This window comes from Scyliorhinus torazame, unplaced genomic scaffold (assembly GCF_047496885.1).
Source record: "Scyliorhinus torazame isolate Kashiwa2021f unplaced genomic scaffold, sScyTor2.1 scaffold_1569, whole genome shotgun sequence".
Classification (NCBI taxonomy): Eukaryota; Metazoa; Chordata; class Chondrichthyes; order Carcharhiniformes; family Scyliorhinidae; genus Scyliorhinus; species Scyliorhinus torazame.
The window spans coordinates 14,953-42,190 of NW_027309296.1; the positions used below are offsets into that span (position 1 = coordinate 14,953).

General features: G+C 44.4%; 28 non-coding genes across 28 annotated transcripts; all 28 read left to right on the forward strand.

The window, feature by feature from the left end:
• The first annotated feature begins 1,283 nt into the window (after positions 1 to 1,283).
• trnag-gcc (transfer RNA glycine (anticodon GCC)) lies at positions 1,284 to 1,354 on the forward strand. The gene has a single exon. It is a non-coding gene; the product is annotated as a tRNA-Gly (tRNA).
• Positions 1,355 to 2,833: 1,479 nt separating this feature from the next.
• Positions 2,834 to 2,904, forward strand: trnag-gcc (transfer RNA glycine (anticodon GCC)). The gene has a single exon. It is a non-coding gene; the product is annotated as a tRNA-Gly (tRNA).
• Positions 2,905 to 3,050: 146 nt separating this feature from the next.
• On the forward strand, positions 3,051 to 3,121 carry trnag-gcc (transfer RNA glycine (anticodon GCC)). Its single transcript has one exon. It is a non-coding gene; the product is annotated as a tRNA-Gly (tRNA).
• A 1,481-nt stretch (positions 3,122 to 4,602) lies between these two features.
• trnag-gcc (transfer RNA glycine (anticodon GCC)) lies at positions 4,603 to 4,673 on the forward strand. Its single transcript has one exon. It is a non-coding gene; the product is annotated as a tRNA-Gly (tRNA).
• Positions 4,674 to 4,819: 146 nt separating this feature from the next.
• Positions 4,820 to 4,890, forward strand: trnag-gcc (transfer RNA glycine (anticodon GCC)). The gene has a single exon. It is a non-coding gene; the product is annotated as a tRNA-Gly (tRNA).
• Positions 4,891 to 6,368: 1,478 nt separating this feature from the next.
• trnag-gcc (transfer RNA glycine (anticodon GCC)) lies at positions 6,369 to 6,439 on the forward strand. The gene has a single exon. It is a non-coding gene; the product is annotated as a tRNA-Gly (tRNA).
• Positions 6,440 to 6,585: 146 nt separating this feature from the next.
• On the forward strand, positions 6,586 to 6,656 carry trnag-gcc (transfer RNA glycine (anticodon GCC)). Its single transcript has one exon. It is a non-coding gene; the product is annotated as a tRNA-Gly (tRNA).
• A 1,477-nt stretch (positions 6,657 to 8,133) lies between these two features.
• On the forward strand, positions 8,134 to 8,204 carry trnag-gcc (transfer RNA glycine (anticodon GCC)). Its single transcript has one exon. It is a non-coding gene; the product is annotated as a tRNA-Gly (tRNA).
• Positions 8,205 to 8,350: 146 nt separating this feature from the next.
• Positions 8,351 to 8,421, forward strand: trnag-gcc (transfer RNA glycine (anticodon GCC)). Its single transcript has one exon. It is a non-coding gene; the product is annotated as a tRNA-Gly (tRNA).
• Positions 8,422 to 9,899: 1,478 nt separating this feature from the next.
• Positions 9,900 to 9,970, forward strand: trnag-gcc (transfer RNA glycine (anticodon GCC)). Its single transcript has one exon. It is a non-coding gene; the product is annotated as a tRNA-Gly (tRNA).
• A 146-nt stretch (positions 9,971 to 10,116) lies between these two features.
• On the forward strand, positions 10,117 to 10,187 carry trnag-gcc (transfer RNA glycine (anticodon GCC)). The gene has a single exon. It is a non-coding gene; the product is annotated as a tRNA-Gly (tRNA).
• Positions 10,188 to 11,665: 1,478 nt separating this feature from the next.
• trnag-gcc (transfer RNA glycine (anticodon GCC)) lies at positions 11,666 to 11,736 on the forward strand. Its single transcript has one exon. It is a non-coding gene; the product is annotated as a tRNA-Gly (tRNA).
• A 146-nt stretch (positions 11,737 to 11,882) lies between these two features.
• On the forward strand, positions 11,883 to 11,953 carry trnag-gcc (transfer RNA glycine (anticodon GCC)). Its single transcript has one exon. It is a non-coding gene; the product is annotated as a tRNA-Gly (tRNA).
• Positions 11,954 to 13,436: 1,483 nt separating this feature from the next.
• Positions 13,437 to 13,507, forward strand: trnag-gcc (transfer RNA glycine (anticodon GCC)). The gene has a single exon. It is a non-coding gene; the product is annotated as a tRNA-Gly (tRNA).
• A 146-nt stretch (positions 13,508 to 13,653) lies between these two features.
• Positions 13,654 to 13,724, forward strand: trnag-gcc (transfer RNA glycine (anticodon GCC)). The gene has a single exon. It is a non-coding gene; the product is annotated as a tRNA-Gly (tRNA).
• Positions 13,725 to 15,207: 1,483 nt separating this feature from the next.
• Positions 15,208 to 15,278, forward strand: trnag-gcc (transfer RNA glycine (anticodon GCC)). Its single transcript has one exon. It is a non-coding gene; the product is annotated as a tRNA-Gly (tRNA).
• Positions 15,279 to 15,424: 146 nt separating this feature from the next.
• trnag-gcc (transfer RNA glycine (anticodon GCC)) lies at positions 15,425 to 15,495 on the forward strand. The gene has a single exon. It is a non-coding gene; the product is annotated as a tRNA-Gly (tRNA).
• A 1,481-nt stretch (positions 15,496 to 16,976) lies between these two features.
• trnag-gcc (transfer RNA glycine (anticodon GCC)) lies at positions 16,977 to 17,047 on the forward strand. The gene has a single exon. It is a non-coding gene; the product is annotated as a tRNA-Gly (tRNA).
• Positions 17,048 to 18,526: 1,479 nt separating this feature from the next.
• trnag-gcc (transfer RNA glycine (anticodon GCC)) lies at positions 18,527 to 18,597 on the forward strand. Its single transcript has one exon. It is a non-coding gene; the product is annotated as a tRNA-Gly (tRNA).
• Positions 18,598 to 18,743: 146 nt separating this feature from the next.
• On the forward strand, positions 18,744 to 18,814 carry trnag-gcc (transfer RNA glycine (anticodon GCC)). The gene has a single exon. It is a non-coding gene; the product is annotated as a tRNA-Gly (tRNA).
• Positions 18,815 to 20,295: 1,481 nt separating this feature from the next.
• Positions 20,296 to 20,366, forward strand: trnag-gcc (transfer RNA glycine (anticodon GCC)). The gene has a single exon. It is a non-coding gene; the product is annotated as a tRNA-Gly (tRNA).
• A 146-nt stretch (positions 20,367 to 20,512) lies between these two features.
• On the forward strand, positions 20,513 to 20,583 carry trnag-gcc (transfer RNA glycine (anticodon GCC)). Its single transcript has one exon. It is a non-coding gene; the product is annotated as a tRNA-Gly (tRNA).
• A 1,481-nt stretch (positions 20,584 to 22,064) lies between these two features.
• trnag-gcc (transfer RNA glycine (anticodon GCC)) lies at positions 22,065 to 22,135 on the forward strand. The gene has a single exon. It is a non-coding gene; the product is annotated as a tRNA-Gly (tRNA).
• Positions 22,136 to 22,281: 146 nt separating this feature from the next.
• trnag-gcc (transfer RNA glycine (anticodon GCC)) lies at positions 22,282 to 22,352 on the forward strand. The gene has a single exon. It is a non-coding gene; the product is annotated as a tRNA-Gly (tRNA).
• A 1,478-nt stretch (positions 22,353 to 23,830) lies between these two features.
• Positions 23,831 to 23,901, forward strand: trnag-gcc (transfer RNA glycine (anticodon GCC)). The gene has a single exon. It is a non-coding gene; the product is annotated as a tRNA-Gly (tRNA).
• Positions 23,902 to 24,047: 146 nt separating this feature from the next.
• trnag-gcc (transfer RNA glycine (anticodon GCC)) lies at positions 24,048 to 24,118 on the forward strand. Its single transcript has one exon. It is a non-coding gene; the product is annotated as a tRNA-Gly (tRNA).
• Positions 24,119 to 25,596: 1,478 nt separating this feature from the next.
• trnag-gcc (transfer RNA glycine (anticodon GCC)) lies at positions 25,597 to 25,667 on the forward strand. Its single transcript has one exon. It is a non-coding gene; the product is annotated as a tRNA-Gly (tRNA).
• Positions 25,668 to 25,813: 146 nt separating this feature from the next.
• Positions 25,814 to 25,884, forward strand: trnag-gcc (transfer RNA glycine (anticodon GCC)). Its single transcript has one exon. It is a non-coding gene; the product is annotated as a tRNA-Gly (tRNA).
• The last annotated feature ends 1,354 nt before the right edge of the window (positions 25,885 to 27,238 follow it).

A 27,238-nucleotide genomic window follows, 5' to 3' on the forward strand; every position in this document is an offset into this window, starting at 1 on the left:
GCAAACACTCATTCCTCTTCAATTAAAACCCTCCTCCTCTCACTTCTTTTTAACCCTTCACAACATTTTTACCTTCATTGCCTTCAGAAAAGTTCAAACAAACTTTGCACAAACTGATAGTTTTTCACTGGACTCTTTTTTTACAAAGTCTTTTCATTCACCTTTTTCCATTGTCACAAATAACCAGCTAAATCACAGGAATTCCACAGCATAGCAAAATATGTCAACATATATATATACAGAGGAGAATACAAGCACAACAATACAATTGGACCAGTACAAATACCATGAGACAAAGAAGAGAAAAAGCAGCTCGTTCAAAGCTCATTCAGCCTCTCAGAACATTCCGGCTAAGGAGGAATGGCCCAAACATAAAGGGGCAACAGGATACTGGCCACAGAACAGGACAAGGCCCAGACACGCACAGTCTCACACATGTGTGTAAACATCGCTAGTATCTTTACAGTACTCTTTACCACGATAAGTGGGAGGAGGCGATGTTTCACGTTACTCGTTTTCGGAGTCCATTTGGAGATTCACACCTCATTCACCTGAGGCAATGTTGGTGGGTAATTGTCTCCCCCGAGGGAGTCCCTTGTGTTGCAACGAGGATAATGCCAGCTTCTCAACTTTTTCCATAAAGCTGACATTCCTCAACCTTGGCGAATGCTGATTCACCCCTTCCTTTCATGTTTTGCAAACACGGACCTACATTCGAGAGCTTGATGACCAGGATGACACATGGGGAATCAGGACACAGGATGTGACAGCATTGTGCCAATGTTGTGGGTTCATGGTGCAGAGGCCTGCATAACTGAAATGATGATGTGAGTTCTAATGTAACCAAGGCTGGTAGCGGTATAAAAGCCATTATCCAAACATAGGTTGTTTGGTGGAGGTGTGAAATCCCACTTTACTGTAACGCAGCATTAGGATAATTAGCCAACCTGGCTGTAAAATCGGAAAGATGCACAACATATTATTCTGAAAGGAAGGAGCCGTATGTTATCAAGCCATGGAATTTGCAGTCTGGCCTAGTGGAAGCACTGTTAGCTTTGCGTGAAGAAAAGTAGCGGTCTGATGATATTGCAGTGTAGCATTAGGTGATCTGTAGTGGTGTGAAGTGAGAGCACATGAGGTTTATGCGCTGCTGTGCCCGAAGTTTAGGTAAAGAAATTTGTTGACATTTGGGGAAAGTGAGGACAAAGTGAGGAAATGGAAATGCTGCTGAGTGAAAGCATTGGGGGAAAAAAGGAGAACATCATGAAATTGATAGCGGAGTTGCATTGGTGGTTCAGTGGTAGAATTCTCGCCTGCCACGCGGGAGGCCCGGGTTCGATTCCCGGCCAATGCATCACAGCTCTTTTGCATTCCTGTGCTCAGCAATTTTTCATTCCTCTCTACATTCTTACCACCAGCTTTCTTTTATCGCAACTACATTTTCACCACACCCTCCGCATCAATCTCTTTACCACTTTCCTCATGCTCGTTTTCAACATCTGCTTCACAACACTCTCCCTTTTCCTGTCCGCTTCACCACTCACAGCTGCAAACACTCATTCCTCTTCAATTAAAACCCTCCTTCCCTGACTTCTTTTTCACCTTTCACAACATTTTTACCTTCATTGCCTTAAGAAAAGTTCAAACAAACTTTGCACAAACTGATAATTTTTCACTGGACTCTTTTTTTTTACAATGTCTTTTCATTCACCTTTTTCCATTGTCACAAATAGCCAGCTAAATCACAGGAATTCCATAGCATAGCAAAATATGTCAACATATATATATACAGAGGAGAATACAAGCACAACAATACAATTGGACCAGTACAAATACCATGAGACAAAGAAGAGAAAAAGCAGCTCGTTCAAAGCTCATTCAGCCTCTCAGAACATTCCGGCTAAGGAGGAATGGCCCAAACATAAAGGGGCAACAGGATACCGGCCACAGAACAGGACAAGGCCCAGACACGCACAGTCTCACACATGTGTGTAAACATCGCGAGTATCTTTACAGTACTCTTTTCCAAGATAAGTGGGAGGAGGCGATGTTTCACGTTACTCGTTTTCGGAGTCCATTTGGAGATTCACACCTCATTCACCTGAGGCAATGTTGGTGGGTAATTGTCTCCCCCTAAGGAGTCCCTTGTGTTGCAACGAGGATAATGCCAGCTTCTCAACTCTTTCCATAAAGCTGACATTCCTCAACCTTGGCGAATGCTGATTCACCCCTTCCTTTCCTGTTTTGCAAACACGGACCTACATTCGAGAGCATGATGACCAGGATGACACATGGGGAATCAGGACACAGGATGTGACAGCATTGTGCCAATGTTGTGGGTTCATGGTGCAGAGGCCTGCATAACTGAAATGATGATGTGAGTTCAAATGTAACCAAGGCTGGTAGCGGTATAAAAGCCATTATCCAAACATAGGTTGTTTGGTGGAGGTGTGAAATCCCACTTGACTGTAACGCAGCATTAGGATAATTAGCCAACCTGGCTGTAAAATCGGAAAGATGCACAACATATTATTCTGAAAGGAAGGAGCCGTATGTTATCAAGCCATGGAATTTGCAGTCTGGCCCAGTGGAAGCACTGTTAGCTTTGCGTGAAGAAAAGTAGCAGCCTGATGATATTGCAGTGTAGCATTAGGTGATCTGTAGTGGTGTGAAGTGAGAGCACATGACGTTTATGCGCTGCTGTGCCCGAAGTTTAGGTAAAGAAATTTGTTGACATTTGGGGAAAGAGAGGACAAAGTGAGGAAATGGAAATGCTGCTGAGTGAAAGCATTGGGGAAAAAAAGGAGAACATCATGAGATTGATAGTGGAGTTGCATTGGTGGTTCAGTGGTAGAATTCTCGCCTGCCACGCGGGAGGCCCGGGTTCGATTCCCGGCCAATGCAAGATCGGCTGGTGTTGCACTGTTATTTCTCATCTTTACACTGCATCTCTCTGCTGGTTACATGCAGTTTTCTTTGGCGAACACACATCAACATCTGTCAGCAACTCAGGCATTGTGCATGAAAGTTCAGCTTCAGTTGTGTGGCTTGCATTGGTGGTTCAGTGGTAGAATTCTCACCTGCCACGTGAGAGGCCCGGGTTGGATTCCCGGCCAATACATTGCAGCTCCTTTGCGTTCCTCTGCTCACAATTTTTCCTTCCTCTCTACATTCTTACCACCAGCTTTCTTTTATCACAACTACATTTTCACCATACACTCCCTCCGCATCAATCTCTTTACCACTTTCCTCATGCTCACTTTCAACATCTGCTTCACAACACTCTCCCTTTTCCTGTCCGCTTCACCACTCACAGCTGCAAACACTCATTCCTCTTCAATTAAAACCCTCCTTCCCTGACTTCTTTTTCACCTTTCACAACATTTTTACCTTCATTGCCTTAAGAAAAGTTCAAACAAACTTTGCACAAACTGATAATTTTTCACTGGACTCTTTTTTTTTACAATGTCTTTTCATTCACCTTTTTCCATTGTCACAAATAGCCAGCTAAATCACAGGAATTCCACAGCATAGCAAAATATGTCAACATATATATATACAGAGGAGAATACAAGCACAACAATACAATTGGACCAGTACAAATACCATGAGACAAAGAAGAGAAAAAGCAGCTCGTTCAAAGCTCATTCAGCCTCTCAGAACATTCCGGCTAAGGAGGAATGGCCCAAACATAAAGGGGCAACAGGATACCGGCCACAGAACAGGACAAGGCCCAGACACGCACAGTCTCACACATGTGTGTAAACATCGCGAGTATCTTTACAGTACTCTTTTCCAAGATAAGTGGGAGGAGGCGATGTTTCACGTTACTCGTTTCGGAGTCCATTTGGAGATTCACACCTCATTCACCTGAGGCAATGTTGGTGGGTAATTGTCTCCCCCTAAGGAGTCCCTTGTGTTGCAACGAGGATAATGCCAGCTTCTCAACTCTTTCCATAAAGCTGACATTCCTCAACCTTGGCGAATGCTGATTCACCCCTTCCTTTCCTGTTTTGCAAACACGGACCTACATTCGAGAGCATGATGACCAGGATGACACATGGGGAATCAGGACACAGGATGTGACAGCATTGTGCCAATGTTGTGGGTTCATGGTGCAGAGGCCTGCATAACTGAAATGATGATGTGAGTTCAAATGTAAACAAGGCTGGGAGCGGTATAAAAGCCATTATCCAAACATAGGTTGTTTGGTGGAGGTGTGAAATCCCACTTTACTGTAACGCAGCATTAGGATAATTAGCCAACCTGGCTGTAAAATCGGAAAGATGCACAACATATTATTCTGAAAGGAAGGAGCCGTATGTTATCAAGCCATGGAATTTGCAGTCTGGCCTAGTGGAAGCACTGTTATCTTTGCGTGAAGAAAAGCAGCGGCCTGATGATATTGCAGTGTAGCATTAGGTGATCTGTAGTGGTGTGAAGTGAGAGCACATGAGGTTTATGCGCTGCTGTGCCCGAAGTTTAGGTAAAGAAATTTGTTGCAATTTGGGGAAAGAGAGGACAAAGTGAGGAAATGGAAATGCTGCTGAGTGAAAGCATTGGGGAAAAAAAGGAGAACATCATGAGATTGATAGTGGAGTTGCATTGGTGGTTCAGTGGTAGAATTCTCGTCTGCCACGCGGGAGGCCCGGGTTTGATTCCCGGCCAATGCAAGATCGACTGGTGTTGCACTGTTATTTCTCATCTTTACACTGCATCTCTCTGCTGGTTCCATGCAGTATTCTTTGGCTACCACACATCAACATCTGTTAGCAACTCAGGCATTGGGGATGAAAGTTCAGCTTCAATTGTGTGGCTCGCATTGGTGGTTCAGTGGTAGAATTCTCGCCTGCCACGCGGGAGGCACGGGTTTGATTCCCGGCCAATGCATCACAGCTCTTTTGCATTCCTGTGCTCAGCAATTTTTCATTCCTCTCTACTTTCTTACCACCAGCTTTCTTTTATCACAACTACATTTTCACCATACACTCCCTCCGCATCAATCTCATTACCACTTTCCTCATGCTCATTTTCAACATCTGCTTCACAACACTCTCCCTTTTCCTGTCCGCTTCACCACTCACAGCTGCAAACACTCATTCCTCTTCAATTAAAACTCTCCTCCTCTCACTTCTTTTTAACCCTTCACAACATTTTTACCTTCATTGCCTTCAGAAAAGTTCAACAAACTTTGCACAAACTGATAATTTTTCACTGGACTCTTTTTTTACAAAGTCTTTTCATTCACCTTTTTCCATTGTCACAAATAACCAGCTAAATCACAGGAATTCCACAGCATAGCAAAATATGTCAACGTATATATACAGAGGAGAACACAAGCACAACAATACAATTGGACCAGTACAAATACCATGAGACAAAGAAGAGAAAAAGCAGCTCGTTCAAAGCTCATTCAGCCTCTCAGAACATTCCGGCTAAGGAGGAATGGCCCAAACATAAAGGGGCAACAGGATACCGGCCACAGAACAGGACAAGGCCCAGACACGCACAGTCTCACACATGTGTGTAAACATCGCGAGTATCTTTACAGTACTCTTTACCAAGATAAGTGGGAGGAGGCGATGTTTCACGTTACTCGTTTTCGGAGTCCATTTGGAGATTCACACCTCATTCACCTGAGGCAATGTTGGTGGATCATTGTCTCCCCCTAAGGAGTCCCTTGTGTTGCAACTAGGATATTGCCAGCTTCTCAACTCTTTCCATAAAGCTGACATTCCTCAACCTTGGCGAATGCTGATTCACCCCTTCCTTTCCTGTTTTGCAAACACGGACCTACATTCGAGAGCATGATGACCAGGATGACACATGGGGAATCAGGACACAGGATGTGACAGCATTGTGCCAATGTTGTGGGTTCATGGTGCAGAGGCCTGCATAACTGAAATGATGATGTGAGTTCAAATGTAACCAAGGCTGGTAGCGGTATAAAAGCCATTATCCAAACATAGGTTGTTTGGTGGAGGTGTGAAATCCCACTTGACTGTAACGCAGCATTAGGATAATTAGCCAACCTGGCTGTAAAATCGGAAAGATGCACAACATATTATTCTGAAAGGAAGGAGCCGTATGTTATCAAGCCATGGAATTTACAGTCTGGCCCAGTGGAAGCACTGTTAGCTTTGCGTGAAGAAAAGTAGCAGCCTGATGATATTGCAGTGTAGCATTAGGTGATCTGTAGTGGTGTGAAGTGAGAGCACATGAGGTTTATGCGCTGCTGTGCCCGAAGTTTAGGTAAAGAAATTTGTTGCAATTTGGGGAAAGAGAGGACAAAGTGAGGAAATGGAAATGCTGCTGAGTGAAAGCATTGGGGAAAAAAAGGAGAACATCATGAGATTGATAGTGGAGTTGCATTGGTGGTTCAGTGGTAGAATTCTCGCCTGCCACGCGGGAGGCCCGGGTTCGATTCCCGGCCAATGCAAGATCGGCTGGTGTTGCACTGTTATTTCTCATCTTTACACTGCATCTCTCTGCTGGTTACATGCAGTTTTCTTTGGCGAACACACATCAACATCTGTCAGCAACTCAGGCATTGTGCATGAAAGTTCAGCTTCAGTTGTGTGGCTTGCATTGGTGGTTCAGTGGTAGAATTCTCACCTGCCACGTGAGAGGCCCGGGTTGGATTCCCGGCCAATACATTGCAGCTCCTTTGCGTTCCTCTGCTCACAATTTTTCCTTCCTCTCTACATTCTTACCACCAGCTTTCTTTTATCACAACTACATTTTCACCATACACTCCCTCCGCATCAATCTCTTTACCACTTTCCTCATGCTCACTTTCAACATCTGCTTCACAACACTCTCCCTTTTCCTGTCCGCTTCACCACTCACAGCTGCACTCATTCCTCTTCAATTAAAACCCTCCTTCCCTGACTTCTTTTTCACCTTTCACAACATTTTTACCTTCATTGCCTTAAGAAAAGTTCAAAAAAACTTTGCACAAACTGATAATTTTTCAATGGACTCTTTTTTTTTACAATGTCTTTTCATTCACCTTTTTCCATTGTCACAAATAGCCAGCTAAATCACAGGAATTCCACAGCATAGCAAAATATGTCAACATATATATATACAGAGGAGAATACAAGCACAACAATACAATTGGACCAGTACAAATACCATGAGACAAAGAAGAGAAAAAGCAGCTCGTTCAAAGCTCATTCAGCCTCTCAGAACATTCCGGCTAAGGAGGAATGGCCCAAACATAAAGGGGCAACAGGATACCGGCCACAGAACAGGACAAGGCCCAGACACGCACAGTCTCACACATGTGTGTAAACATCGCGAGTATCTTTACAGTACTCTTTTCCAAGATAAGTGGGAGGAGGCGATGTTTCACGTTACTCGTTTCGGAGTCCATTTGGAGATTCACACCTCATTCACCTGAGGCAATGTTGGTGGGTAATTGTCTCCCCCTAAGGAGTCCCTTGTGTTGCAACGAGGATAATGCCAGCTTCTCAACTCTTTCCATAAAGCTGACATTCCTCAACCTTGGCGAATGCTGATTCACCCCTTCCTTTCCTGTTTTGCAAACACGGACCTACATTCGAGAGCATGATGACCAGGATGACACATGGGGAATCAGGACACAGGATGTGACAGCATTGTGCCAATGTTGTGGGTTCATGGTGCAGAGGCCTGCATAACTGAAATGATGATGTGAGTTCAAATGTAAACAAGGCTGGGAGCGGTATAAAAGCCATTATCCAAACATAGGTTGTTTGGTGGAGGTGTGAAATCCCACTTTACTGTAACGCAGCATTAGGATAATTAGCCAACCTGGCTGTAAAATCGGAAAGATGCACAACATATTATTCTGAAAGGAAGGAGCCGTATGTTATCAAGCCATGGAATTTGCAGTCTGGCCTAGTGGAAGCACTGTTAGCTTTGCGTGAAGAAAAGCAGCGGCCTGATGATATTGCAGTGTAGCATTAGGTGATCTGTAGTGGTGTGAAGTGAGAGCACATGAGGTTTATGCGCTGCTGTGCCCGAAGTTTAGGTAAAGAAATTTGTTGCAATTTGGGGAAAGAGAGGACAAAGTGAGGAAATGGAAATGCTGCTGAGTGAAAGCATTGGGGAAAAAAAGGAGAACATCATGAGATTGATAGTGGAGTTGCATTGGTGGTTCAGTGGTAGAATTCTCGTCTGCCACGCGGGAGGCCCGGGTTTGATTCCCGGCCAATGCAAGATCGACTGGTGTTGCACTGTTATTTCTCATCTTTACACTGCATCTCTCTGCTGGTTCCATGCAGTATTCTTTGGCTACCACACATCAACATCTGTTAGCAACTCAGGCATTGGGGATGAAAGTTCAGCTTCAATTGTGTGGCTTGCATTGGTGGTTCAGTGGTAGAATTCTCGCCTGCCACGCGGGAGGCACGGGTTTGATTCCCGGCCAATGCATCACAGCTCTTTTGCATTCTTGTGCTCAGCAATTTTTCATTCCTCTCTACGTTCTTACCACCAGCTTTCTTTTATCACAACTACATTTTCACCATACACTCCCTCCGCATCAATCTCATTACCACTTTCCTCATGCTCATTTTCAACATCTGCTTCACAACACTCTCCCTTTTCCTGTCCGCTTCACCACTCACAGCTGCAAACACTCATTCCTCTTCAATTAAAACTCTCCTCCTCTCACTTCTTTTTAACCCTTCACAACATTTTTACCTTCATTGCCTTCAGAAAAGTTCAACAAACTTTGCACAAACTGATAATTTTTCACTGGACTCTTTTTTTACAAAGTCTTTTCATTCACCTTTTTCCATTGTCACAAATAACCAGCTAAATCACAGGAATTCCACAGCATAGCAAAATATGTCAACGTATATATACAGAGGAGAACACAAGCACAACAATACAATTGGACCAGTACAAATACCATGAGACAAAGAAGAGAAAAAGCAGCTCGTTCAAAGCTCATTCAGCCTCTCAGAACATTCCGGCTAAGGAGGAATGGCCCAAACATAAAGGGGCAACAGGATACCGGCCACAGAACAGGACAAGGCCCAGACACGCACAGTCTCACACATGTGTGTAAACATCGCGAGTATCTTTACAGTACTCTTTACCAAGATAAGTCGGAGGAGGCGATGTTTCACGTTACTCGTTTTCGGAGTCCATTTGGAGATTCACACCTCATTCACCTGAGGCAATGTTGGTGGATCATTGTCTCCCCCTAAGGAGTCCCTTGTGTTGCAACTAGGATATTGCCAGCTTCTCAACTCTTTCCATAAAGCTGACATTCCTCAACCTTGGCGAATGCTGATTCACCCCTTCCTTTCCTGTTTTGCAAACACGGACCTACATTCGAGAGCATGATGACCAGGATGACACATGGGGAATCAGGACACAGGATGTGACAGCATTGTGCCAATGTTGTGGGTTCATGGTGCAGAGGCCTGCATAACTGAAATGATGATGTGAGTTCAAATGTAACCAAGGCTGGTAGCGGTATAAAAGCCATTATCCAAACATAGGTTGTTTGGTGGAGGTGTGAAATCCCACATTACTGTAACGCAGCATTAGGATAATTAGCCAACCTGGCTGTAAAATCGGAAAGATGCACAACATATTATTCTGAAAGGAAGGAGCCGTATGTTATCAAGCCATGGAATTTGCAGTCTGGCCTAGTGGAAGCACTGTTAGCTTTGCGTGAAGAAAAGTAGCGGCCTGATGATATTGCAGTGTAGCATTAGGTGATCTGTAGTGGTGTGAAGTGAGAGCACATGAGGTTTATGCGCTGCTGTGCCCGAAGTTTAGGTAAAGAAATTTGTTGCAATTTGGGGAAAGTGAGGACAAAGTGAGGAAATGGAAATGCGGCTGAGTGAAAGCATTGGGGAAAAAAAGGAGAACATCATGAAATTGATAGTGGAGTTGCATTAGTGGTTCAGTGGTAGAATTCTCGTCTGCCACACGGGAGGCCCGGGTTCGATTCCCGGCCAATGCAAGATCGACTGGTGTTGCACTGTTATTTCTCATCTTTACACTGCATCTCTCTGCTGGTTATATGCAGTTTTCTTTGGCTAACACACATCAACATCTGTTAGCAACTCAGGCATTGGGCTTGAAAGTTCAGCTTCAGTTGCGTGGCTTGCATTGGTGGTTCAGTGGTAGAATTCTCGCCTGCCACGCGGGACGCCCGGGTTTGATTCCTGGCCAATGCATCACAGCTCTTTTGCATTCCTGTGCTCAGCAATTTTTCATTCCTCTCTACATTCTTACCACCAGCTTTCTTTTATCGCAACTACATTTTCACCATACACTCCCTCCGCATCAATCTCTTTACCACTTTCCTCATGCTCATTTTCAACATCTGCTTCACAACACTCTCCCTTTTCCTGTCCGCTTCACCACTCACAGCTGCAAACACTCATTCCTCTTCAATTAAAACCCTCCTCCTCTCACTTCTTTTTAACCCTTCACAACATTTTTACCTTCATTGCCTTCAGAAAAGTTCAACAAACTTTGCACAAACTGATAATTTTTCACTGGACTCTTTTTTTACAAAGTCTTTTCATTCACCTTTTTCCATTGTCACAAATAACCAGCTAAATCACAGGAATTCCACAGCATAGCAAAATATGTCAACGTATATATACAGAGGAGAACACAAGCACAACAATACAATTGGACCAGTACAAATACCATGAGACAAAGAAGAGAAAAAGCAGCTCGTTCAAAGCTCATTCAGCCTCTCAGAACATTCCGGCTAAGGAGGAATGGCCCAAACATAAAGGGGCAACAGGATACCGGCCACAGAACAGGACAAGGCCCAGACACGCACAGTCTCACACATGTGTGTAAACATCGCGAGTATCTTTACAGTACTCTTTACCAAGATAAGTGGGAGGAGGCGATGTTTCACGTTACTCGTTTTCGGAGTCCATTTGGAGATTCACACCTCATTCACCTGAGGCAATGTTGGTGGATCATTGTCTCCCCCTAAGGAGTCCCTTGTGTTGCAACTAGGATATTGCCAGCTTCTCAACTCTTTCCATAAAGCTGACATTCCTCAACCTTGGCGAATGCTGATTCACCCCTTCCTTTCCTGTTTTGCAAACACGGACCTACATTCGAGAGCATGATGACCAGGATGACACATGGGGAATCAGGACACAGGATGTGACAGCATTGTGCCAATGTTGTGGGTTCATGGTGCAGAGGCCTGCATAACTGAAATGATGATGTGAGTTCAAATGTAACCAAGGCTGGTAGCGGTATAAAAGCCATTATCCAAACATAGGTTGTTTGGTGGAGGTGTGAAATCCCACTTTACTGTAACGCAGCATTAGGATAATTAGCCAACCTGGCTGTAAAATCGGAAAGATGCACAACATATTATTCTGAAAGGAAGGAGCCGTATGTTATCAAGCCATGGAATTTGCAGTCTGGCCTAGTGGAAGCACTGTTAGCTTTGCGTGAAGAAAAGTAGCGGCCTGATGATATTGCAGTGTAGCATTAGGTGATCTGTCGTGGTGTGAAGTGAGAGCACATGAGGTTTATGCGCTGCTGTGCCCGAAGTTTAGGTAAAGAAATTTGTTGCAATTTGGGGAAAGTGAGGACAAAGTGAGGAAATGGAAATGCGGCTGAGTGAACGCATTGGGGAAAAAAAGGAGAACATCATGAAATTGATAGTGGAGTTGCATTGGTGGTTCAGTGGTAGAATTCTCGTCTGCCACACGGGAGGCCCGGGTTCGATTCCCGGCCAATGCAAGATCGACTGGTGTTGCACTGTTATTTCTCATCTTTACACTGCATCTCTCTGCTGGTTATATGCAGTTTTCTTTGGCTAACACACATCAACATCTGTTAGCAACTCAGGCATTGGGCTTGAAAGTTCAGCTTCAGTTGCGTGGCTTGCATTGGTGGTTCAGTGGTAGAATTCTCGCCTGCCACGCGGGACGCCCGGGTTTGATTCCTGGCCAATGCATCACAGCTCTTTTGCATTCCTGTGCTCAGCAATTTTTCATTCCTCTCTACGTTCTTACCACCAGCTTTCTTTTATCGCAACTACATTTTCACCATACACTCCCTCCGCATCAATCTCTTTACCACTTTCCTCATGCTCATTTTCAACATCTGCTTCACAACACTCTCCCTTTTCCTGTCCGCTTCACCACTCACAGCTGCAAACACTCATTCCTCTTCAATTAAAACCCTCCTCCTCTCACTTCTTTTTAACCCTTCACAACATTTTTACCTTCATTGCCTTCAGAAAAGTTGAAACAAACTTTGCACAAACTGATAATTTTTCACTGGACTCTTTTTTTTTACAATGTCTTTTCATTCACCTTTTTCCATTGTCACAAATAGCCAGCTAAATCACAGGAATTCCACAGCATAGCAAAATATGTCAACATATATATATACAGAGGAGAATACAAGCACAACAATACAATTGGACCAGTACAAATACCATGAGACAAAGAAGAGAAAAAGCAGCTCGTTCAAAGCTCATTCAGCCTCTCAGAACATTCCGGCTAAGGAGGAATGGCCCAAACATAAAGGGGCAACAGGATACCGGCCACAGAACAGGACAAGGCCCAGACACGCACAGTCTCACACATGTGTGTAAACGTCGCAAGTATCTTTACAGTACTCTTTTCCAAGATAAGTGGGAGGAGGCGATGTTTCACGTTAATCGTTTTCGGAGTCCATTTGGAGATTCACACCTCATTCACCTGAGGCAATGTTGGTGGGTAATTGTGTCCCCCTAGGGAGTCCCTTGTGTTGCAACTAGGATAATGCCAGCTTCTCAACTCTTTCCATAAAGCTGACATTCCTCAACCTTGGCGAATGCTGATTCACCCCTTCCTTTCCTGTTTTGCAAACACGGACCTACATTCGAGAGCATGATGACGAGGATGACACATGGGGAATCAGGACACAGGATGTGACAGCATTGTGCCAATGTTGTGGGTTCATGGTGCAGAGGCCTGCATAACTGAAATGATGATGTGAGTTCTAATGTAACCAAGGCTGGTAGCGGTATAAAAGCCATTATCCAAACATAGGTTGTTTGGTGGAGGTGTGAAATCCCACTTTACTGTAACGCAGCATGAGGATAATTAGCCAACCTGGCTGTAAAATCGGAAAGATGCACAACATATTATTCTGAAAGGAAGGAGCCGTATGTTATCAAGCCATGGAATTTGCAGTCTGGCCCAGTGGAAGCACTGTTAGCTTTGCGTGAAGAAAAGTAGCGGCCTGATGATATTGCAGTGTAGCATTAGGTGATCTGTCGTGGTGTGAAGTGAGAGCACATGAGGTTTATGCGCTGCTGTGCCCGAAGTTTAGGTAAAGAAATTTGTTGCAATATGGGGAAAGTGAGGACAAAGTGAGGAAATGGAAATGCTGCTGAGTGAAAGCATTGGGGAAAAAAAGGAGAACATCATGAAATTGATCGTGGAGTTGCATTGGTGGTTCAGTGGTAGAATTCTCGCCTGCCACGCGGGAGGCCCGGGTTCGATTCCCGGCCAATGCAAGATTGACTGGTGTTGCACTGTTATTTCTCATCTTTACACTGCATCTCTCTGCTGGTTACATGCAGTTTTCTTTGGCTAACACACATCAACATTTGTTAGCAACTCAGGCATTGTGCATGAAAGTTCAGCTTCAGTTGTGTGGCTTGCATTGGTGGTTCAGTGGTAGAATTCTCACCTGCCACGTGAGAGGCCCGGGTTGGATTCCCGGCCAATCCATTGCAGCTCCTTTGCATTCCTCTGCTCAGCAATTTTTCCTTCCTCTCTACATTCTTACCACCAGCTTTCTTTTATCACAACTACATTTTCACCATACACTCCCTCCGCATCAATCTCTTTACCACTTTCCTCATGCTCATTTTCAACATCTGCTTCACAACACTCTCCCTTTTCCTGTCCGCTTCACCACTCCCAGCTGCAAACACTCATTCCTCTTCAATTAAAACCCTCCTTCCCTGACTTCTTTTTCACCTTTCACAACATTTTTACCTTTATTGCCTTAAGAAAAGTTCAAACAAACTTTGCACAAACTGATAATTTTTCACTGGACTCTTTTTTTTTACAATGTCTTTTCATTCACCTTTGTCCATTGTCACAAATAGCCAGCTAAATCACAGGAATTCCACAGCATAGCAAAATATGTCAACATATATATATACAGAGGAGAATACAAGCACAACAATACAATTGGACCAGTACAAATACCATGAGACAAAGAAGAGAAAAAGCAGCTCGTTCAAAGCTCATTCAGCCTCTCAGAACATTCCGGCTAAGGAGGAATGGCCCAAACATAAAGGGGCAACAGGATACCGGCCACAGAACAGGACAAGGCCCAGACACGCACAGTCTCACACATGTGTGTAAACATCGCGAGTATCTTTACAGTACTCTTTTCCAAGATAAGTGGGAGGAGGCGATGTTTCACGTTACTCGTTTTCGGAGTCCATTTGGAGATTCACACCTCATTCACCTGAGGCAATGTTGGTGGGTAATTGTCTCCCCCTAAGGAGTCCCTTGTGTTGCAACGAGGATAATGCCAGCTTCTCAACTCTTTCCATAAAGCTGACATTCCTTAACCTTGGCGAATGCTGATTCACCCCTTCCTTTCCTGTTTTGCAAACACGGACCTACATTCGAGAGCATGATGACCAGGATGACACATGGGGAATCAGGACACAGGATGTGACAGCATTGTGCCAATGTTGTGGGTTCATGGTGCAGAGGCCTGCATAACTGAAATGATGATGTGAGTTCAAATGTAACCAAGGCTGGTAGCGGTATAAAAGCCATTATCCAAACATAGGTTGTTTGGTGGAGGTGTGAAATCCCACTTGACTGTAACGCAGCATTAGGATAATTAGCCAACCTGGCTGTAAAATCGGAAAGATGCACAACATATTATTCTGAAAGGAAGGAGCCGTATGTTATCAAGCCATGGAATTTGCAGTCTGGCCCAGTGGAAGCACTGTTAGCTTTGCGTGAAGAAAAGTAGCAGCCTGATGATATTGCAGTGTAGCATTAGGTGATCTGTAGTGGTGTGAAGTGAGAGCACATGAGGTTTATGCGCTGCTGTGCCCGAAGTTTAGGTAAAGAAATTTGTTGACATTTGGGGAAAGTGAGGACAAAGTGAGGAAATGGAAATGCTGCGGAGTGAAAGCATTGGGGGAAAAAAGGAGAACATCATGAAATTGATAGCGGAGTTGCATTGGTGGTTCAGTGGTAGAATTCTCGCCTGCCACGCGGGAGGCCCGGGTTCGATTCCCGGCCAATGCAAGATCGACTGGTGTTGCACTGTTATTCCTCATCTTTACACTGCATCTCTCTGCTGGTTACATGCAGTTTTCTTTGGCGAACACACATCAACATCTGTCAGCAACTCAGGCATTGTGCATGAAAGTTCAGCTTCAGTTGTGTGGCTTGCATTGGTGGTTCAGTGGTAGAATTCTCACCTGCCACGTGAGAGGCCTGGGTTGGATTCCCGGCCAATACATTGCAGCTCCTTTGCATTCCTCTGCTCAGCAATTTTTCCTTCCTCTCTACATTCTTACCACCAGCTTTCTTTTATCACAACTACATTTTCACCATACACTCCCTCCGCATCAATCTCTTTACCACTTTCCTCATGCTCACTTTCAACATCTGCTTCACAACACTGTCCCTTTTCCTGTCCGCTTCACCACTCACAGCTGCAAACACTCATTCCTCTTCAATTAAAACCCTCCTCCTCTCACTTCTTTTTAACCCTTCACAACATTTTTACCTTCATTGCCTTCAGAAAAGTTCAAACAAACTTTGCACAAACTGATAGTTTTTCACTGGACTCTTTTTTTACCAAGTCTTTTCATTCACCTTTTTCCATTGTCACAAATAACCAGCTAAATCACAGGAATTCCACAGCATAGCAAAATATGTCAACATATATATATACAGAGGAGAATACAAGCACAACAATACAATTGGACCAGTACAAATACCATGAGACAAAGAAGAGAAAAAGCAGCTCGTTCAAAGCTCATTCAGCCTCTCAGAACATTCCGGCTAAGGAGGAATGGCCCAAACATAAAGGGGCAACAGGATACTGGCCACAGAACAGGACAAGGCCCAGACACGCACAGTCTCACACATGTGTGTAAACATCGCTAGTATCTTTACAGTACTCTTTACCACGATAAGTGGGAGGAGGCGATGTTTCACGTTACTCGTTTTCGGAGTCCATTTGGAGATTCACACCTCATTCACCTGAGGCAATGTTGGTGGGTAATTGTCTCCCCCGAGGGAGTCCCTTGTGTTGCAACGAGGATAATGCCAGCTTCTCAACTTTTTCCATAAAGCTGACATTCCTCAACCTTGGCGAATGCTGATTCACCCCTTCCTTTCATGTTTTGCAAACACGGACCTACATTCGAGAGCTTGATGACCAGGATGACACATGGGGAATCAGGACACAGGATGTGACAGCATTGTGCCAATGTTGTGGGTTCATGGTGCAGAGGCCTGCATAACTGAAATGATGATGTGAGTTCTAATGTAACCAAGGCTGGTAGCGGTATAAAAGCCATTATCCAAACATAGGTTGTTTGGTGGAGGTGTGAAATCCCACTTTACTGTAACGCAGCATTAGGATAATTAGCCAACCTGGCTGTAAAATCGGAAAGATGCACAACATATTATTCTGAAAGGAAGGAGCCGTATGTTATCAAGCCATGGAATTTGCAGTCTGGCCTAGTGGAAGCACTGTTAGCTTTGCGTGAAGAAAAGTAGCGGTCTGATGATATTGCAGTGTAGCATTAGGTGATCTGTAGTGGTGTGAAGTGAGAGCACATGAGGTTTATGCGCTGCTGTGCCCGAAGTTTAGGTAAAGAAATTTGTTGACATTTGGGGAAAGTGAGGACAAAGTGAGGAAATGGAAATGCTGCTGAGTGAAAGCATTGGGGGAAAAAAGGAGAACATCATGAAATTGATAGCGGAGTTGCATTGGTGGTTCAGTGGTAGAATTCTCGCCTGCCACGCGGGAGGCCCGGGTTCGATTCCCGGCCAATGCATCACACCTCTTTTGCATTCCTGTGCTCAGCAATTTTTCATTCCTCTCTACATTCTTACCACCAGCTTTCTTTTATCGCAACTACATTTTCACCACACCCTCCGCATCAATCTCTTTACCACTTTCCTCATGCTCGTTTTCAACATCTGCTTCACAACACTCTCCCTTTTCCTGTCCGCTTCACCACTCACAGCTGCAAACACTCATTCCTCTTCAATTAAAACCCTCCTTCCCTGACTTCTTTTTCACCTTTCACAACATTTTTACCTTCATTGCCTTAAGAAAAGTTCAAACAAACTTTGCACAAACTGATAATTTTTCACTGGACTCTTTTTTTTTACAATGTCTTTTCATTCACCTTTTTCCATTGTCACAAATAGCCAGCTAAATCACAGGAATTCCATAGCATAGCAAAATATGTCAACATATATATATACAGAGGAGAATACAAGCACAACAATACAATTGGACCAGTACAAATACCATGAGACAAAGAAGAGAAAAAGCAGCTCGTTCAAAGCTCATTCAGCCTCTCAGAACATTCCGGCTAAGGAGGAATGGCCCAAACATAAAGGGGCAACAGGATACCGGCCACAGAACAGGACAAGGCCCAGACACGCACAGTCTCACACATGTGTGTAAACATCGCGAGTATCTTTACAGTACTCTTTTCCAAGATAAGTGGGAGGAGGCGATGTTTCACGTTACTCGTTTTCGGAGTCCATTTGGAGATTCACACCTCATTCACCTGAGGCAATGTTGGTGGGTAATTGTCTCCCCCTAAGGAGTCCCTTGTGTTGCAACGAGGATAATGCCAGCTTCTCAACTCTTTCCATAAAGCTGACATTCCTCAACCTTGGCGAATGCTGATTCACCCCTTCCTTTCCTGTTTTGCAAACACGGACCTACATTCGAGAGCATGATGACCAGGATGACACATGGGGAATCAGGACACAGGATGTGACAGCATTGTGCCAATGTTGTGGGTTCATGGTGCAGAGGCCTGCATAACTGAAATGATGATGTGAGTTCAAATGTAACCAAGGCTGGTAGCGGTATAAAAGCCATTATCCAAACATAGGTTGTTTGGTGGAGGTGTGAAATCCCACTTGACTGTAACGCAGCATTAGGATAATTAGCCAACCTGGCTGTAAAATCGGAAAGATGCACAACATATTATTCTGAAAGGAAGGAGCCGTATGTTATCAAGCCATGGAATTTGCAGTCTGGCCCAGTGGAAGCACTGTTAGCTTTGCGTGAAGAAAAGTAGCAGCCTGATGATATTGCAGTGTAGCATTAGGTGATCTGTAGTGGTGTGAAGTGAGAGCACATGAGGTTTATGCGCTGCTGTGCCCGAAGTTTAGGTAAAGAAATTTGTTGACATTTGGGGAAAGAGAGGACAAAGTGAGGAAATGGAAATGCTGCTGAGTGAAAGCATTGGGGAAAAAAAGGAGAACATCATGAGATTGATAGTGGAGTTGCATTGGTGGTTCAGTGGTAGAATTCTCGCCTGCCACGCGGGAGGCCCGGGTTCGATTCCCGGCCAATGCAAGATCGGCTGGTGTTGCACTGTTATTTCTCATCTTTACACTGCATCTCTCTGCTGGTTACATGCAGTTTTCTTTGGCGAACACACATCAACATCTGTCAGCAACTCAGGCATTGTGCATGAAAGTTCAGCTTCAGTTGTGTGGCTTGCATTGGTGGTTCAGTGGTAGAATTCTCACCTGCCACGTGAGAGGCCCGGGTTGGATTCCCGGCCAATACATTGCAGCTCCTTTGCGTTCCTCTGCTCACAATTTTTCCTTCCTCTCTACATTCTTACCACCAGCTTTCTTTTATCACAACTACATTTTCACCATACACTCCCTCCGCATCAATCTCTTTACCACTTTCCTCATGCTCACTTTCAACATCTGCTTCACAACACTCTCCCTTTTCCTGTCCGCTTCACCACTCACAGCTGCAAACACTCATTCCTCTTCAATTAAAACCCTCCTTCCCTGACTTCTTTTTCACCTTTCACAACATTTTTACCTTCATTGCCTTAAGAAAAGTTCAAACAAACTTTGCACAAACTGATAATTTTTCACTGGACTCTTTTTTTTTACAATGTCTTTTCATTCACCTTTTTCCATTGTCACAAATAGCCAGCTAAATCACAGGAATTCCACAGCATAGCAAAATATGTCAACATATATATATACAGAGGAGAATACAAGCACAACAATACAATTGGACCAGTACAAATACCATGAGACAAAGAAGAGAAAAAACAGCTCGTTCAAAGCTCATTCAGCCTCTCAGAACATTCCGGCTAAGGAGGAATGGCCCAAACATAAAGGGGCAACAGGATACCGGCCACAGAACAGGACAAGGCCCAGACACGCACAGTCTCACACATGTGTGTAAACATCGCGAGTATCTTTACAGTACTCTTTTCCAAGATAAGTGGGAGGAGGCGATGTTTCACGTTACTCGTTTCGGAGTCCATTTGGAGATTCACACCTCATTCACCTGAGGCAATGTTGGTGGGTAATTGTCTCCCCCTAAGGAGTCCCTTGTGTTGCAACGAGGATAATGCCAGCTTCTCAACTCTTTCCATAAAGCTGACATTCCTCAACCTTGGCGAATGCTGATTCACCCCTTCCTTTCCTGTTTTGCAAACACGGACCTACATTCGAGAGCATGATGACCAGGATGACACATGGGGAATCAGGACACAGGATGTGACAGCATTGTGCCAATGTTGTGGGTTCATGGTGCAGAGGCCTGCATAACTGAAATGATGATGTGAGTTCAAATGTAACCAAGGCTGGTAGCGGTATAAAAGCCATTATCCAAACATAGGTTGTTTGGTGGAGGTGTGAAATCCCACTTGACTGTAACGCAGCATTAGGATAATTAGCCAACCTGGCTGTAAAATCGGAAAGATGCACAACATATTATTCTGAAAGGAAGGAGCCGTATGTTATCAAGCCATGGAATTTGCAGTCTGGCCCAGTGGAAGCACTGTTAGCTTTGCGTGAAGAAAAGTAGCAGCCTGATGATATTGCAGTGTAGCATTAGGTGATCTGTAGTGGTGTGAAGTGAGAGCACATGAGGTTTATGCGCTGCTGTGCCCGAAGTTTAGGTAAAGAAATTTGTTGACATTTGGGGAAAGAGAGGACAAAGTGAGGAAATGGAAATGCTGCTGAGTGAAAGCATTGGGGAAAAAAAGGAGAACATCATGAGATTGATAGTGGAGTTGCATTGGTGGTTCAGTGGTAGAATTCTCGCCTGCCACGCGGGAGGCCCGGGTTCGATTCCCGGCCAATGCAAGATCGGCTGGTGTTGCACTGTTATTTCTCATCTTTACACTGCATCTCTCTGCTGGTTACATGCAGTTTTCTTTGGCGAACACACATCAACATCTGTCAGCAACTCAGGCATTGTGCATGAAAGTTCAGCTTCAGTTGTGTGGCTTGCATTGGTGGTTCAGTGGTAGAATTCTCACCTGCCACGTGAGAGGCCCGGGTTGGATTCCCGGCCAATACATTGCAGCTCCTTTGCGTTCCTCTGCTCACAATTTTTCCTTCCTCTCTACATTCTTACCACCAGCTTTCTTTTATCACAACTACATTTTCACCATACACTCCCTCCGCATCAATCTCTTTACCACTTTCCTCATGCTCACTTTCAACATCTGCTTCACAACACTCTCCCTTTTCCTGTCCGCTTCACCACTCACAGCTGCAAACACTCATTCCTCTTCAATTAAAACCCTCCTTCCCTGACTTCTTTTTCACCTTTCACAACATTTTTACCTTCATTGCCTTAAGAAAAGTTCAAACAAACTTTGCACAAACTGATAATTTTTCACTGGACTCTTTTTTTTTACAATGTCTTTTCATTCACCTTTTTCCATTGTCACAAATAGCCAGCTAAATCACAGGAATTCCACAGCATAGCAAAATATGTCAACATATATATATACAGAGGAGAATACAAGCACAACAATACAATTGGACCAGTACAAATACCATGAGACAAAGAAGAGAAAAAGCAGCTCGTTCAAAGCTCATTCAGCCTCTCAGAACATTCCGGCTAAGGAGGAATGGCCCAAACATAAAGGGGCAACAGGATACCGGCCACAGAACAGGACAAGGCCCAGACACGCACAGTCTCACACATGTGTGTAAACATCGCGAGTATCTTTACAGTACTCTTTTCCAAGATAAGTGGGAGGAGGCGATGTTTCACGTTACTCGTTTCGGAGTCCATTTGGAGATTCACACCTCATTCACCTGAGGCAATGTTGGTGGGTAATTGTCTCCCCCTAAGGAGTCCCTTGTGTTGCAACGAGGATAATGCCAGCTTCTCAACTCTTTCCATAAAGCTGACATTCCTCAACCTTGGCGAATGCTGATTCACCCCTTCCTTTCCTGTTTTGCAAACACGGACCTACATTCGAGAGCATGATGACCAGGATGACACATGGGGAATCAGGACACAGGATGTGACAGCATTGTGCCAATGTTGTGGGTTCATGGTGCAGAGGCCTGCATAACTGAAATGATGATGTGAGTTCAAATGTAACCAAGGCTGGTAGCGGTATAAAAGCCATTATCCAAACATAGGTTGTTTGGTGGAGGTGTGAAATCCCACTTGACTGTAACGCAGCATTAGGATAATTAGCCAACCTGGCTGTAAAATCGGAAAGATGCACAACATATTATTCTGAAAGGAAGGAGCCGTATGTTATCAAGCCATGGAATTTGCAGTCTGGCCTAGTGGAAGCACTGTTAGCTTTGCGTGAAGAAAAGCAGCGGCCTGATGATATTGCAGTGTAGCATTAGGTGATCTGTAGTGGTGTGAAGTGAGAGCACATGAGGTTTATGCGCTGCTGTGCCCGAAGTTTAGGTAAAGAAATTTGTTGCAATTTGGGGAAAGAGAGGACAAAGTGAGGAAATGGAAATGCTGCTGAGTGAAAGCATTGGGGAAAAAAAGGAGAACATCATGAGATTGATAGTGGAGTTGCATTGGTGGTTCAGTGGTAGAATTCTCGTCTGCCACGCGGGAGGCCCGGGTTTGATTCCCGGCCAATGCAAGATCGACTGGTGTTGCACTGTTATTTCTCATCTTTACACTGCATCTCTCTGCTGGTTCCATGCAGTATTCTTTGGCTACCACACATCAACATCTGTTAGCAACTCAGGCATTGGGGATGAAAGTTCAGCTTCAATTGTGTGGCTTGCATTGGTGGTTCAGTGGTAGAATTCTCGCCTGCCACGCGGGAGGCACGGGTTTGATTCCCGGCCAATGCATCACAGCTCTTTTGCATTCTTGTGCTCAGCAATTTTTCATTCCTCTCTACGTTCTTACCACCAGCTTTCTTTTATCACAACTACATTTTCACCATACACTCCCTCCGCATCAATCTCATTACCACTTTCCTCATGCTCATTTTCAACATCTGCTTCACAACACTCTCCCTTTTCCTGTCCGCTTCACCACTCACAGCTGCAAACACTCATTCCTCTTCAATTAAAACTCTCCTCCTCTCACTTCTTTTTAACCCTTCACAACATTTTTACCTTCATTGCCTTCAGAAAAGTTCAACAAACTTTGCACAAACTGATAATTTTTCACTGGACTCTTTTTTTACAAAGTCTTTTCATTCACCTTTTTCCATTGTCACAAATAACCAGCTAAATCACAGGAATTCCACAGCATAGCAAAATATGTCAACGTATATATACAGAGGAGAACACAAGCACAACAATACAATTGGACCAGTACAAATACCATGAGACAAAGAAGAGAAAAAGCAGCTCGTTCAAAGCTCATTCAGCCTCTCAGAACATTCCGGCTAAGGAGGAATGGCCCAAACATAAAGGGGCAACAGGATACCGGCCACAGAACAGGACAAGGCCCAGACACGCACAGTCTCACACATGTGTGTAAACATCGCGAGTATCTTTACAGTACTCTTTACCAAGATAAGTCGGAGGAGGCGATGTTTCACGTTACTCGTTTTCGTAGTCCATTTGGAGATTCACACCTCATTCACCTGAGGCAATGTTGGTGGATCATTGTCTCCCCCTAAGGAGTCCCTTGTGTTGCAACTAGGATATTGCCAGCTTCTCAACTCTTTCCATAAAGCTGACATTCCTCAACCTTGGCGAATGCTGATTCACCCCTTCCTTTCCTGTTTTGCAAACACGGACCTACATTCGAGAGCATGATGACCAGGATGACACATGGGGAATCAGGACACAGGATGTGACAGCATTGTGCCAATGTTGTGGGTTCATGGTGCAGAGGCCTGCATAACTGAAATGATGATGTGAGTTCAAATGTAACCAAGGCTGGTAGCGGTATAAAAGCCATTATCCAAACATAGGTTGTTTGGTGGAGGTGTGAAATCCCACATTACTGTAACGCAGCATTAGGATAATTAGCCAACCTGGCTGTAAAATCGGAAAGATGCACAACATATTATTCTGAAAGGAAGGAGCCGTATGTTATCAAGCCATGGAATTTGCAGTCTGGCCTAGTGGAAGCACTGTTAGCTTTGCGTGAAGAAAAGTAGCGGCCTGATGATATTGCAGTGTAGCATTAGGTGATCTGTAGTGGTGTGAAGTGAGAGCACATGAGGTTTATGCGCTGCTGTGCCCGAAGTTTAGGTAAAGAAATTTGTTGCAATTTGGGGAAAGTGAGGACAAAGTGAGGAAATGGAAATGCGGCTGAGTGAAAGCATTGGGGAAAAAAAGGAGAACATCATGAAATTGATAGTGGAGTTGCATTAGTGGTTCAGTGGTAGAATTCTCGTCTGCCACACGGGAGGCCCGGGTTCGATTCCCGGCCAATGCAAGATCGACTGGTGTTGCACTGTTATTTCTCATCTTTACACTGCATCTCTCTGCTGGTTATATGCAGTTTTCTTTGGCTAACACACATCAACATCTGTTAGCAACTCAGGCATTGGGCTTGAAAGTTCAGCTTCAGTTGCGTGGCTTGCATTGGTGGTTCAGTGGTAGAATTCTCGCCTGCCACGCGGGACGCCCGGGTTTGATTCCTGGCCAATGCATCACAGCTCTTTTGCATTCCTGTGCTCAGCAATTTTTCATTCCTCTCTACATTCTTACCACCAGCTTTCTTTTATCGCAACTACATTTTCACCATACACTCCCTCCGCATCAATCTCTTTACCACTTTCCTCATGCTCATTTTCAACATCTGCTTCACAACACTCTCCCTTTTCCTGTCCGCTTCACCACTCACAGCTGCAAACACTCATTCCTCTTCAATTAAAACCCTCCTCCTCTCACTTCTTTTTAACCCTTCACAACATTTTTACCTTCATTGCCTTCAGAAAAGTTCAACAAACTTTGCACAAACTGATAATTTTTCACTGGACTCTTTTTTTACAAAGTCTTTTCATTCACCTTTTTCCATTGTCACAAATAACCAGCTAAATCACAGGAATTCCACAGCATAGCAAAATATGTCAACGTATATATACAGAGGAGAACACAAGCACAACAATACAATTGGACCAGTACAAATACCATGAGACAAAGAAGAGAAAAAGCAGCTCGTTCAAAGCTCATTCAGCCTCTCAGAACATTCCGGCTAAGGAGGAATGGCCCAAACATAAAGGGGCAACAGGATACCGGCCACAGAACAGGACAAGGCCCAGACACGCACAGTCTCACACATGTGTGTAAACATCGCGAGTATCTTTACAGTACTCTTTACCAAGATAAGTGGGAGGAGGCGATGTTTCACGTTACTCGTTTTCGGAGTCCATTTGGAGATTCACACCTCATTCACCTGAGGCAATGTTGGTGGATCATTGTCTCCCCCTAAGGAGTCCCGTGTGTTGCAACTAGGATATTGCCAGCTTCTCAACTCTTTCCATAAAGCTGACATTCCTCAACCTTGGCGAATGCTGATTCACCCCTTCCTTTCCTGTTTTGCAAACACGGACCTACATTCGAGAGCATGATGACCAGGATGACACATGGGGAATCAGGACACAGGATGTGACAGCATTGTGCCAATGTTGTGGGTTCATGGTGCAGAGGCCTGCATAACTGAAATGATGATGTGAGTTCAAATGTAACCAAGGCTGGTAGCGGTATAAAAGCCATTATCCAAACATAGGTTGTTTGGTGGAGGTGTGAAATCCCACTTGACTGTAACGCAGCATTAGGATAATTAGCCAACCTGGCTGTAAAATCGGAAAGATGCACAACATATTATTCTGAAAGGAAGGAGCCGTATGTTATCAAGCCATGGAATTTGCAGTCTGGCCCAGTGGAAGCACTGTTAGCTTTGCGTGAAGAAAAGTAGCAGCCTGATGATATTGCAGTGTAGCATTAGGTGATCTGTAGTGGTGTGAAGTGAGAGCACATGAGGTTTATGCGCTGCTGTGCCCGAAGTTTAGGTAAAGAAATTTGTTGACATTTGGGGAAAGAGAGGACAAAGTGAGGAAATGGAAATGCTGCTGAGTGAAAGCATTGGGGAAAAAAAGGAGAACATCATGAGATTGATAGTGGAGTTGCATTGGTGGTTCAGTCGTAGAATTCTCGCCTGCCACGCGGGAGGCCCGGGTTCGATTCCCGGCCAATGCAAGATCGGCTGGTGTTGCACTGTTATTTCTCATCTTTACACTGCATCTCTCTGCTGGTTACATGCAGTTTTCTTTGGCGAACACACATCAACATCTGTCAGCAACTCAGGCATTGTGCATGAAAGTTCAGCTTCAGTTGTGTGGCTTGCATTGGTGGTTCAGTGGTAGAATTCTCACCTGCCACGTGAGAGGCCCGGGTTGGATTCCCGGCCAATACATTGCAGCTCCTTTGCGTTCCTCTGCTCACAATTTTTCCTTCCTCTCTACATTCTTACCACCAGCTTTCTTTTATCACAACTACATTTTCACCATACACTCCCTCCGCATCAATCTCTTTACCACTTTCCTCATGCTCACTTTCAACATCTGCTTCACAACACTCTCCCTTTTCCTGTCCGCTTCACCACTCACAGCTGCAAACACTCATTCCTCTTCAATTAAAACCCTCCTTCCCTGACTTCTTTTTCACCTTTCACAACATTTTTACCTTCATTGCCTTAAGAAAAGTTCAAACAAACTTTGCACAAACTGATAATTTTTCACTGGACTCTTTTTTTTTACAATGTCTTTTCATTCACCTTTTTCCATTGTCACAAATAGCCAGCTAAATCACAGGAATTCCACAGCATAGCAAAATATGTCAACATATATATATACAGAGGAGAATACAAGCACAACAATACAATTGGACCAGTACAAATACCATGAGACAAAGAAGAGAAAAAGCAGCTCGTTCAAAGCTCATTCAGCCTCTCAGAACATTCCGGCTAAGGAGGAATGGCCCAAACATAAAGGGGCAACAGGATACCGGCCACAGAACAGGACAAGGCCCAGACACGCACAGTCTCACACATGTGTGTAAACATCGCGAGTATCTTTACAGTACTCTTTTCCAAGATAAGTGGGAGGAGGCGATGTTTCACGTTACTCGTTTCGGAGTCCATTTGGAGATTCACACCTCATTCACCTGAGGCAATGTTGGTGGGTAATTGTCTCCCCCTAAGGAGTCCCTTGTGTTGCAACGAGGATAATGCCAGCTTCTCAACTCTTTCCATAAAGCTGACATTCCTCAACCTTGGCGAATGCTGATTCACCCCTTCCTTTCCTGTTTTGCAAACACGGACCTACATTCGAGAGCATGATGACCAGGATGACACATGGGGAATCAGGACACAGGATGTGACAGCATTGTGCCAATGTTGTGGGTTCATGGTGCAGAGGCCTGCATAACTGAAATGATGATGTGAGTTCAAATGTAACCAAGGCTGGTAGCGGTATAAAAGCCATTATCCAAACATAGGTTGTTTGGTGGAGGTGTGAAATCCCACTTGACTGTAACGCAGCATTAGGATAATTAGCCAACCTGGCTGTAAAATCGGAAAGATGCACAACATATTATTCTGAAAGGAAGGAGCCGTATGTTATCAAGCCATGGAATTTACAGTCTGGCCCAGTGGAAGCACTGTTAGCTTTGCGTGAAGAAAAGTAGCAGCCTGATGATATTGCAGTGTAGCATTAGGTGATCTGTAGTGGTGTGAAGTGAGAGCACATGAGGTTTATGCGCTGCTGTGC